Source organism: Physeter macrocephalus, chromosome 19 (genome assembly GCF_002837175.3).
Source record: "Physeter macrocephalus isolate SW-GA chromosome 19, ASM283717v5, whole genome shotgun sequence".
Lineage (NCBI taxonomy): Eukaryota > Metazoa > Chordata > Mammalia > Artiodactyla > Physeteridae > Physeter > Physeter macrocephalus.
This window is the reverse complement of record NC_041232.1, coordinates 32,022,699-32,034,345: the sequence shown is the minus strand read 5'-3', so window position 1 is coordinate 32,034,345 and position 11,647 is coordinate 32,022,699.

The following is an 11,647-nucleotide window of genomic DNA, read 5'->3' as shown; positions in this document are numbered from 1 at the left end:
AACCTGTGTCCCCTGCATCGGCAGGCGGACTCTCAACCACTGCGCCACCAGGGAAGCCCTTTCTTGTCTTTTAAAAAGGAAAATAGATTAATTTGTGATTATAAATTAAAGCAACACATTCAGTGACTTCCTGGTGAGTGGGGGCAGATGATCTAAAAACCTTAATGTGGGGCTTCCCTGGTGGCACAGTGGCTGAGAGTCCGCCTGCCGATGCAGGGGACACGGGTTCGTGCCCCGGTCCGGGAGGATCCCACATGCCGCGGAGCGGCTGGGCCCGTGAGCCATGGCCGCTGAGCCTGGGCGTCCGGAGCCGGTGCTCCGCAAAGGGAGAGGCCACAACAGTGAGAGGCCCGCGTACCGCAAAAAAAACCCCCCAAAAACAAAAAAAAAACACCCCAAACCCCTCAATGACTAAATAGCTGTGGCACCTACCATGGAAGTCCTGCTCTTCCTCCTTTCATGCTTTTTTTTTTTTTTTCCTTAAATTGGGGTATGGTAACTTTACAATGTTGTGTTAGTTTCTGCCTTACAGTGAAGTGAATCAGCTATATGTATACATATATGCCCTCTTTTTTGGATTTCCTTCCCGTTTTAGGTCACCACAGAGCATTAAGCAGAGTTCCCTGTGCTATACAGCAGGTTCTCATTAGTTCTCTATTTTATACATATTAGTGTATATATGTCAATCCCAATCTCCCAATTCACTCCTTTTCTTTTTTTTGTTTTCTTTGTATTATTTTTTTATACAGCAGGTTCTCATTAGTTCTCTATTTTATACATATTAGTGTATATATGTCAATCCCAATCTCCCAATTCACCCCACCCCCCCTTTCCCCCCTTGGTATCCATATGTTTATTCCCCTCATTCTTTATATTCTTCTTTTGTTACTCATGAACTCCCTTCCCAGCCTAATTCTTTCTGTCACTTCTTTTTTTCCCCTCTCCTAATTCATGTTCGTAAGTGGCAACCATGGACATCACTTGCTGCAGCCCACGGTGTGACTAACACCATCCCGGGAAGAATTAACTGAGCATCCCCCCCTTGCAGGGCTCAGCGTTTGCTGCTGCAGACAACCAAATGCAACCAGCAAATCCCTAATGGCCAGAGGGCTTATGATGTGCTCAGAGTGATGGGACCTAGACATGAAAAAAGATACAGAACAATTCTTGTTACCCTCCACATTCTTGTTAAAGGAAGCTGCTAGCTCCGGAAGGAGGTTTTAAGTGGCCGTAAAAGATTTCTGAAAATAGAAAGCGAAATTGTCTTTTGTGCCTTCCTCTCTGAGCCAGGGTGGAGAGTGAGTCAACATGCCTTCGTAAGGGTTTCTATGACGACGGTGATCATCTCTCATTTTTTTTCTCGTTCACTATGACTTCAAAATTATGTTTCGTTATCCTCCTAAGTTCGATTTTACCATCAGATGACATGTCCTGATTGTTGGCTTGGAAAATATGTTGACTATATTGGCTACTGTGAGATGAGCTCTGAGTGTGAGATGTACCGCTTTTTACAGAGTTCTCACACCTGGAGCTGTCCAGCATTGCTGTCCAGATGAAGACTACGCGAGAACAATCCGGCACTGTAAAGGGAATTCTCGAGGCAGGTAATTTACTAGCACCAAGGAAAAAACAAACAAACCACATGTTAGAAGATGCTGACAAGATGGAAAACAGTCTTGCAAAGCTGGCAAGTTCTCATTTTGACTTCTGTGCATGTCTTTATTTAGAGCTGCTGTGCTTCATTTTTCTTTACGTGCAGAGAGAGGACCCACCCGAAGGGTGTCCACTCTCTCCCTCAATCGGGAATGACAGCTGGACAATCACAACTCGCTTTAGAAAGGACAGTGTGGGGGACCCTGCCCAGGAGAACAGGGAGCACTGTGTTCTGGTCTAGGGAGATGCCAGGAAGAAGAAATCTCCATGAACGTTTTCAGGGTCAAGTCACTTTTTTGCCTCCCCCCATTTACTTGTGACCTGCCCGTGCCAGGTTACAACATTCAACTGCAGAGAAAGAAAGGATTCTCTTACTGAAGAGTATAAAGCAGTCCCAGACTAATGACTCGTTTCCTAGTCTCCCTAGATGTGCACAGGTGACTAATTCTGGCTAATGGAGTATAATTGAAAATGGCAGGTGCAATTTCTGGCAAATGACTCTAAAGGGAAGGGCATACATTCTTTAACCCCTTCCCTGGCTGGAATTCAGACTTGAGAGCCTGGGGAGCAGTGATCTTGGACCATGAGGTGGAAGTTACAGTGTGAGGATGGTAGCAGCACAGGATAAAGGACCCGGCATCTTGTTTATGGGGGAGGGAAATGGACCTTTATCTTTGTCTACACCATCGTGATTTGTTTTCTGACCCTTGCATTTGAGCTAAGTCCTAAGTGAGATGGGTAGTCAGGGCTGAATCCTGGAGAGATTTGTCAGCTATGCTATAATACACAGGACTTGACTTTGCTTCTGGTGGTCATCCGTGAGAGCAATTTAAACCAGGCAGCGACACAGCCACGCTTATACTAGAGATTTCCCTGGCTGTAGTTAGAGGATAGGTTTAGGGGTGGGGAGGAGCAAGAAGATCTAAAGGAAGCAATTATTTCTTGCTTGGGCAGTTCATGAGAGAAGACTAAAAGGGAGTTAACAGTAACCCCCAAAAGGGTGAGAATGTCCTGGCCGATGGGGGCAGTGTCTCCCACTTCAGACCTTCTGCCCACATGTGTTTCCACTACAGACTAAACACACAGGGCACTTTTTCCAGGCAGAACAAAATTCTATGCAACATGAATGCAGATTTTTTTTTTTTTTTTTTTTTTGCGGTACGCGGGCCTCTCACTGTTGTGGCCTCTCCCTTTGCGGAGCACAGGCTCCAGACGCGCAGGCTCAGCGGCCACGGCTCACGGGCCCAGCCGCTCCACGGTATGTGGGATCCTCCCGGACCGGGGCACGAACCTGTATCCCCTGCATCGGCAGGCGGACTCTCAACCACTGCGCCACCAGGGAAGCCCCAGATTTTTTATTAGTAATTTTTTCCTCTACTACTAATAAACCCCCATTCTATGGAGATTGAAAATAAAGAATGATATGAATGTTTAACAGGTGCATGATTTTAAATAATTTTTTTTTTTTTAAATAAGGGAATGGTTCACATTAATAGACTACTAACAAATGAAGCCATGCCATTTTAGGGTAAAGGTAAACAGAAACGTATGTGAGTTAACTTTGCCCAAAGGCCCACTTTGGGGATATTTTCTCACTTTCTGAATTTGTAGCTGCAGAAGATAACTGAATGCCATTTTCTTTCACTTTTTCAGGCTTCCCCACTCAACGATTTTCATGTACTATGTATCAGTACTTAAAATTGTACAAATACCATTAGAGCACCTTTGAATAAGCACAGGCTGAAATACACCAGTTCTATTACTCAAAACACAAGGCTAAGCTGTTTTATGTACGCAGAATGTATTTTGGCCTTTCATGAACATTAATTGCTATCCTAATCATCTGTAGTTTGATTTTGTTTGTGAATACCTCCTTCAATCAGTCTGCCGCTACAAATAAATGCCTTTGGAACATTTCCCTTTCAAAAGATATGGTGTTATACAAAAAACGAAACAAATGAAACAAGAACCCAGACCTCCTCCCATTTGGTCACATTGGTAGCACACTTGCCATTGCCTTTGTCTTCATACAAAGCTTTCAAAAGTGGTTTCATTATGGTTTTTGAGAATAAAAAGGTGAAGAGTAGTGTTCCTTGAGAAATGGTTAGTAAGTCGTCATTAATATTGGTGTATACTTACTGCTGGTTGGGTAAAAGAACACAGGGCTTAGGAGAGGATTTTTATGCGGAGGTAACTGAAGCAGTACATTATAAAACTTCCTGACATTATTTTGCATTGACACAGGTGGGAAGGTAGCTGTCCTGACTCTATGTGACTTTGGAGATGTGCTCCCCATGGGATTACCCTCATTTGGATCATTCTAGAAGAGGGTGTGATTATCTCAGCTAAGCCTGCAGATGGATTCCCCTGGGAGTCGCTAAGAAAATGTGGTCACCTTGACCAGCCATGGCCATCAGCTCTTTAGGAGGCGCTGTGGGCAGGAGGACACCCTATCCTTATGGGGATAAAACAGATAATCTGCAGAATTTTCACAGAAAAGAGCACAAACCATGAGTATCTGCTCCAAAAAAAAAAAAGGCTGAGAAAAACATGCAAGCCGTTGACTAATCTAGGAGAAACAGGAATGATGATAGAATTAAACTGTTTAATGGGATATAAAGACAACCATGATGGAAAACATAACGACTGATACAACACAAGGCAACTTGAAAAGAAGCAGTGGAAATAGCTTCTGATGAAAATGGAGTTATTTTTGTCTACATCTCTTGTCACTAGCTGAATAGTCCCGTGAACATGTTCTGGCACATTCTAGACAACTTGCTTCACAGCCCGACTCCCTATCTCTATCTATCTATCCATCCATCTATCTATCTATCTATCTATTTTTTACCTGATTCAAAAGTTGCCTTTCATAAATTCCTTTCTTTTAAATGCTGTTGCTTTTCTTACCAAGTTTGCTGTACAAATCTACTTTACCAAGTGCTAAGGCCCAGAAAGTACCTAGAGTGGCCCCCTTTTGCGGTAGCTGTTCAGCTGACACCTGCTTTGGGGAATTTTTTTCCCCTGAGCTCAGCATCTGCTGACGCTGTCCTGGCCAGGAATGTTGAGGCAATCACCATATCCTCTGAGCTGACTGAACTGGGTTTGCAGACCCCAGCTCATGGGCATCCATGTGGAGGCTTAGCTGAATTAATCAGATGCTGGCTCCTGGAAATTTAAATGAGGATGTTCCTAGAGTCACTGAACCCTGGTGAGCTTATCTGCAAGGTCAAGTACAGGAAGGGTCAATGTTGGTACCACCGGAAGCCAGAGTCATGTGCTGTTTCAGACTGTGGGGCAGCAGAAACAAGGGTCCTGCAGAGAGAGCATGTGAGAAGAGAGAGGAGCAAACATACAGGGAGAAACAGATCCAGACTCAACGTAGCCCCGGGAAAGAAACAGAGAGGCTGCCTATCAACTTCCTAGGCCCGGCTCCCTGTCCACAGTGGCTTGAGACCCTGTACTGTCTGTGGCGGAACCATGGGAGGCCCACTAAAGCTTATTCATCTGAGTAAAGTTTACCCTTCTGCCCAGCTGGGCAGCTGCAAGCGTATTAGAACCACCACCTAGGAGAAAAGGGAACCCTCCTACACTGTTGGTGGGAATGTAAACTGCTACAGTCACTATGGAGAACAGTATGGAGGTTCCTCAAGAAACTAAAAATAGAGCTACCATATGATCCAGCAATCCCACTCCTGGGCATATATCCAGACAAAACTATAATTCAGAAAGATACATGCACCCCTATGTTCACAGCAGCACTATTCACAATAGTAAGACATGGAAACAACCTAAATGTCCATCGACAGAGGCATGGATAAAGAAGATGTGGCACATAACTACAGTGGGCTACTACTCAGCCATAAAAAGGAATGAAATAATGCCATTTGTAGCAACATGGATGGACCTAGAGATTATCATACTAAGTGAAGTAAGTCAGAAAGAGAAAGACAAATATCATATAATAGCATTTATATGTAGAATCTAAAGTATGACACAAATGAACCTATCTATGAAACAGAAACGGAATCACGGACATAGAGAACAGACTGGAGGTTGCCAAGGGGGAGGGGGTTGGGGGAGGGATGGAATGGGAGGTTGGGGTTAGCAGATGTAAGCTTTTATATATAGGATGGATAAACAACAAGGTCCTACTGTAGAGCACAGAGAACTATATTCAATATCCTGTGACAAACCATAATGGAAAAGCATATGAAAAAGAATGAATATATACGTATAATTGAATCACTCTGAGATACAGCAGAAACTAACACAACATTGTAAATCAACTATACTTCAATAAAAAAATAAACCAATAAAGCCTCCTCTTAAATGTTCCCTGTGCCAAAGGACACATGGAAGTGAGCGGCCTTATCTAATTTATGGTCTAGTTGAGAAAATAAACCACATAAATATAAAATAATCAAGAATAGTTGGAATCTAATCGAGCGCTAGATTGTGTGGTCTGTGTTGCGTATGTAATGCATCAGGTAAAAAGCTTTTGAAAAAAAACAAGTCTAGAAGGTGCAAAAGTTAAGGGATGCAAAGACATCTCAATTTGGGAGGTTTGGAGAGTCCAGAGCAGCACAGTCTTCAAAGCTGAGGCTCTTAGGATGGTGTGCAAAGCCTGCCCTGTGTTTCGTTCAGGTCTAACCATTCCATTTCTCCTTTGGCTTTTTAATGTTTCCTTGTCGTTCGTCTCCGAGGATACGATCCAGATGTGAGTCAGATCGTCTGAGAGCTACAAACTTGACCTCGTTGTTAAGGCCTCCCACTGGACTCCTTTCACTGAACTCTCTTTGATATTAAGCCTGTGTAAGGAAGTTGTAAGAAGCTGATATGTATAACTTGTGTGGTTTTTACTGTTGGGATGTCATCCACCTCTGCAAAAATTGTCTTCTGAATGCGGTGTGATGAGGCAATCCCTCTCAGGTCTTAGTATGAGCAAAACCGTGTGTTTAACGACTGCCAGGTACTGTTAACATCTTGCAGGTACTGCTACTCTTGTCAGATAAATGCCTTTCCATCTACATTTGAATCCCAGGAAGTTCATTGGGAAATTTGCAATAAAATAGTAATGGCTATTGCTTTTCTACTTTTATTCTACTTTCATTGTTTTCTCTGGCTGTGTAACTTATCCCTTTTAATGATGATATATGTAATCATGTAGCCTGCTTCAATCTTTTGGGGGGGATGGAAAATCTATACCCGGGTATCTCTGTATTATGTAAAATACAAATACTTGGCTAATAGATTTTTTCCTTCCCTTGACACCATCAACTGACTGTAACAATGCTTCTCAAAGTTGAGTGTGCAGGGAATCAGCTGGGGGGCTTGTTAAGACACAGATTGCTGGACCCAATCCTGAGCTTCAGGGGTGGTTCCCAAGAATTTGCATTTCTAACAAATTCCCTGAGGATGTTGATGCTGGTTGAGGAATCACAGTGAGAACCACTCAACTAGACGCCCTATTTCTTACATCTGTGATTCTTCCTGGGATGCACATGGTCCTTCCCTCCATTAGACTAAACTCAAACTTTTTCTTCAAGCCCCAGCCCTGTTGTCACTTCTTTGGTGACGCCTTTGCTGAACCCAGGGGGGCAGAATTGACAGCTGCCTCATGTGTTTTCTCATGCACATCATCCAGACTGCCACCAGGCACTGGAAATGTCTGTGGTCATTTATTGCCTTTTATGTGGATCTCTCCCAGGAGACCACGGGATTCTAGTGGGCATAAGGGGTCTCGCTCATTTTCGTATAACCATTTCCTGGGAAAGTCCCCGTTCCATAGGATGTACTCAGTAAATGTTAGCTGAATAAATACATGAATGGGAGGTCTCCTGCTTCGGAAACACAATATATATTTTTTTCAATTTTGAGAAACACAATATATTTTAAAAAATTTTTAATTGAAGTATAGTTGATTTACACTGTTGTGTAAGCTTCAGGTATACAGCACAGTGATTCAGTTATACACACACACACACACACACACACACACACACACACACATATTTTCTTTTCAGATTCTTTTCCCTTATAGGTTATTGCAAGATATTGAATATAGTTTCCTGTGCTATACAGTTGGTCCTTATTGGTTATCTATTTTATACATAGTAGTGTGTATATGTTAATCCCAGCCTCCTAATTTAGAAACACAATATATTTTTTTTCCAGTCCAGGGTACCACATTGCATTTGGCAATCTGTATTTTTTTAAATTTATTTGTTTTTGGCCGCACTGGGCCTTGGTTGCTGCGTGCGGGCTTTCTCTAGCTGCTGCGAGCGGGGGCTACTCTTTGTTACAGTGCTCGGGCTTCTCACTGCGGTGGCTTCTCTTGTCGTGGAGCACAGGCTCTAGGCACGCAGGCTTCAGTAGTTACAGCATGTGGGCTCAGTAGTTGTGGCTCACGGGCTCTAGAGCACAGGCTCAGTAGTTGTGGCGCACGGGCTTAGCTGCCTCATGTCATGTGGGATCTTCCCAGACCAGGGCTCAAACCCGTGTCCCCTGCATTTGCAGATGGATTCTTAACCACTGCACCACCAGGGACATTCAGAAACGCAATATTTTTTATGTAAAAAAGGTGGTAATTTATAAATAAAATGACTGTCTTTGTCCTGGGAATAACGTGTCTGTGTGTGGGCACTGTGCTAATCGTTCTGTGAGCGGAGTCTCATGAAGATTATGGATGGATGCCTACTTTGCCGTCCCATCCACGGCACAGGGGCTGCATCCATCCTGCGGCTCAGGCATCCTCCTCGACCTTCTCAGCAATTAGAGGCTCTTGAGCTACCATGACAATGATGGGAGAAAATGTTGGGAGACTCCATGTCAAATTCTCTGCACATCTTGAAGATGGGAGAACTTTCTGGTTAGAACCTGGCTCCTGATACATCGATGTCACGAGGGGGAGCCCTTTTCTCTTGCTGAGGCGGCCTACAAGGGACTCAGTAAGCTACAGAATGATCTCACTGGTATTTCTGAATCTGTGAAATATAAGCTGCACTTTATAGAGGCCTATGATGGGCCAGGAACTCAGTACAGATCCCTTTCGAACCCTTGCAAGCTTGGCATGATTTCTCCCCTTCCCACAGATGAAGAGACTGAGGGTCACAGAAGCTGAATGGCTTTGCCCAGGGAGCACAGCCAGTAAGCAGCTAAGCTAACACTTGACCCCGGGGGCTGTGAGACTTAAAGCACTTGTGCCTCCGGCCCTCTTGACAGCTCCAAGAAACTTTAGGATGCCGGGGTCAGCACAGCAGGGACCAGCCTGCCATCAGTGGACCTCCACAGCTTTTGAACTTTCCTTTGAAGAAAAGTTTAGCTGCTGCAAGAAAAAAATGAAAAGAGAAAAGATAATACGTACTATCATACTTCATCATATCAATTTTTTTTGATATAAGAAGACCCATCCAGCTTAAACATCTAATAAGCATTTAATAAGCTAATGAGGAAATTCCCCCTGGGAATGCACATCCCCAGGTGTGACTAGGTGGCCCTGAGATCTTGTTCAGGACTCAGCAACTTTATACACATCATAGATGTCAGCCTGTGAATGTGCTGAGCCCAGGGCCCCAGCTACCCGTGCCCCCTTCTCCCCACCTCACCTAGACCTTTGTATATTATGTGGATAAAGTCTTCAGCCTCAATACAGAAGTGAGCCAGTGTAGACAATCACTTCTCAGTTATCTCTAGAGGCTAATAAAAGAGCTAACATTCACGTATTCCCTTCTTCCCAACAAATATTTGTTGAGTATATATTAAATGATGGTACAGTTCTAGGAACCAAGGATTGCGTCATGAACACAACGCAGAATGTCCATTCCTTCATGGAAAGTACATTCTTGTGTTGGGAGACAATATATAATGTTTAAAATAGTGGTAATTGTATTATATTGTCCGTTAGGCGATGATGTATAAGACACTGGCTTATTTATTAAAGAGGTAGTTCAGTTAAGTTTATACCTGTTAGTATATTTCAGCAAACATTAGGCAGATAGGTCCATGTGCCAGACCCTGCCCTAGGCACTTTAGAGGCATCATCCACTTAGTTATCACAGCAGCCCTAGCAAGTAGGTACTCTTATTGTCTGCATTTCCCAGAGGAGGAAAATGAGGCACAGAGAGGTTAAATAATTTACTCAGAGTTAATCCAGGAAGTTGAACCCCAGCACTTGCACTGTGCACCCCTGCGCCATCAATGACAAAGTTCGTCTTTGTCACTCAACCACAGCGATGGGATGTCACCAAGGCTGCAGCATATGTACACATTGTGTACAGCAGCACATCTGCAGGGGGCAAGCTGATGTTGTGTGGTGTGGCAGTCCTGTCACTTTGCTATCACTAATGTACTTTTATTTAAATACATAGTCACATAAGCATACTTAAAAAGAGGACCCAGGAGAAAAATCACACATTCCAGCATCATATAGAAGTAGGATTGTTCATCTGTTGTTATTATCTAATAAGACAATAATTTCAACCATGGAAACTGCATACAGATTTCAGAGACATAGACATATACTTAACATATATACTACCTATACTTGTAGATAGGCCATTGAAAGGGAAAAATGCGAGAAATCTAGGAGAATTTACAAACTTCTTCATGAAAGACGCCTTTCTTCTCTTCACATCTCTAAACTTAACCTGGAAATTTTCAATTTCTGCATGGCTGCTTCTCACCATCTGCTAACGCTGGCACGGGGCGGGGGGGGGGGGTGCGGTAATTCCCTTCATTCAGGGAGGCAGCCTACGCTACAGTGATAAGTAAAGACCCGACCTACTAGAGCATGGACTTGAGGACACGGCGAGGGGGAAGGGGAAGCTGGGACGAAGCGAGAGAGCGGCATGGACCTATATACACTACTAAACGTAAAACAGCTAGCTAGTGGGAGGCAGCCGCAGAGCACAGGGAGATCAGCTCGGTGCTTTGTGACCACCTAGAGGGGTGGGATAGGGAGGGTGGGAGGGAGGGCGACGCAAGAGGGAGGAGATGTGGGAACGTATGTATATGTATAACTGATCCACTTTGTTATGGAGCAGAAACTGACACACCATTGTAAAGCAATTACACTCCAATAAAGAAGTTAAAAAAAAAAAGACCTGAAAGACAAAGGAAATCAGAGGGGGGAGAGAATTCACGTCAACACTTCACTGGACTGGCATCCCACGAGCGGCCCCTGCTGTAACCACACCGCCCATGGCAGCTTTCCTTCTGATCACTGAGGGGTGTTGTCTCCTCAACCTGAATCTGTGTCAAGACACAGTTCCACTGAAGGAGGATTGTAAGTTTCACTTTCCAGCCAAATAAATGGGCAGCTTAAAATTCCAGCCCAGCAGATCTGAGAACGAGCAAGGGTGGTGAGTGTGAGACCCAACTGTGTAAGTCAGATGGGAAGTGGCTTCAAATGGGAATAGGAATGGTAAAAGGATGCTGCTTGCAGGAAAATCGTTCATTTTAGACTCCAAGAAAACTTTTGGATGAAATGAGATTCAAAATGGGGATGCTTTTGCCCTGCTACTTATTCTCTGGACCCCAGATGCCCAGGGTTGGTCAGATTTCAGAAAACATCCTTGCTGTTGCCTTGAGCTTCTAGCATGTAGAATGTTTAACTGGAAACAGGGCATCTTCTCTTACTCTCCCGCTTTTTGCTTTTTTTTTTGCTTGTGTGGGCTTAGCAATGTATTATTATTTTTTTTCCTCTTTCTTTTTTTGTCTCTCCTTTAGAGAAGGCTATTTTAGGAAAAAACAGCTCTATAAGTTATAAGAGTTCACCTGTTATGGTCCTTGGTCTACAACTGGCAGCCGCATAACTGGTTTTCAACGTGGTCAACATCCTGTGTCCTTCGGATGAGGAAATCCCTTTAGAATTGTTTAAGTTTTCTATCAAGATTTATTTTTATTTATAGACCCTGAGCATTGCTCTGGGTCACTGAATGTAAATGAAAAAACCTGAAAAATTAAGCTGTGGAGAAACACGTTTATAAGGACG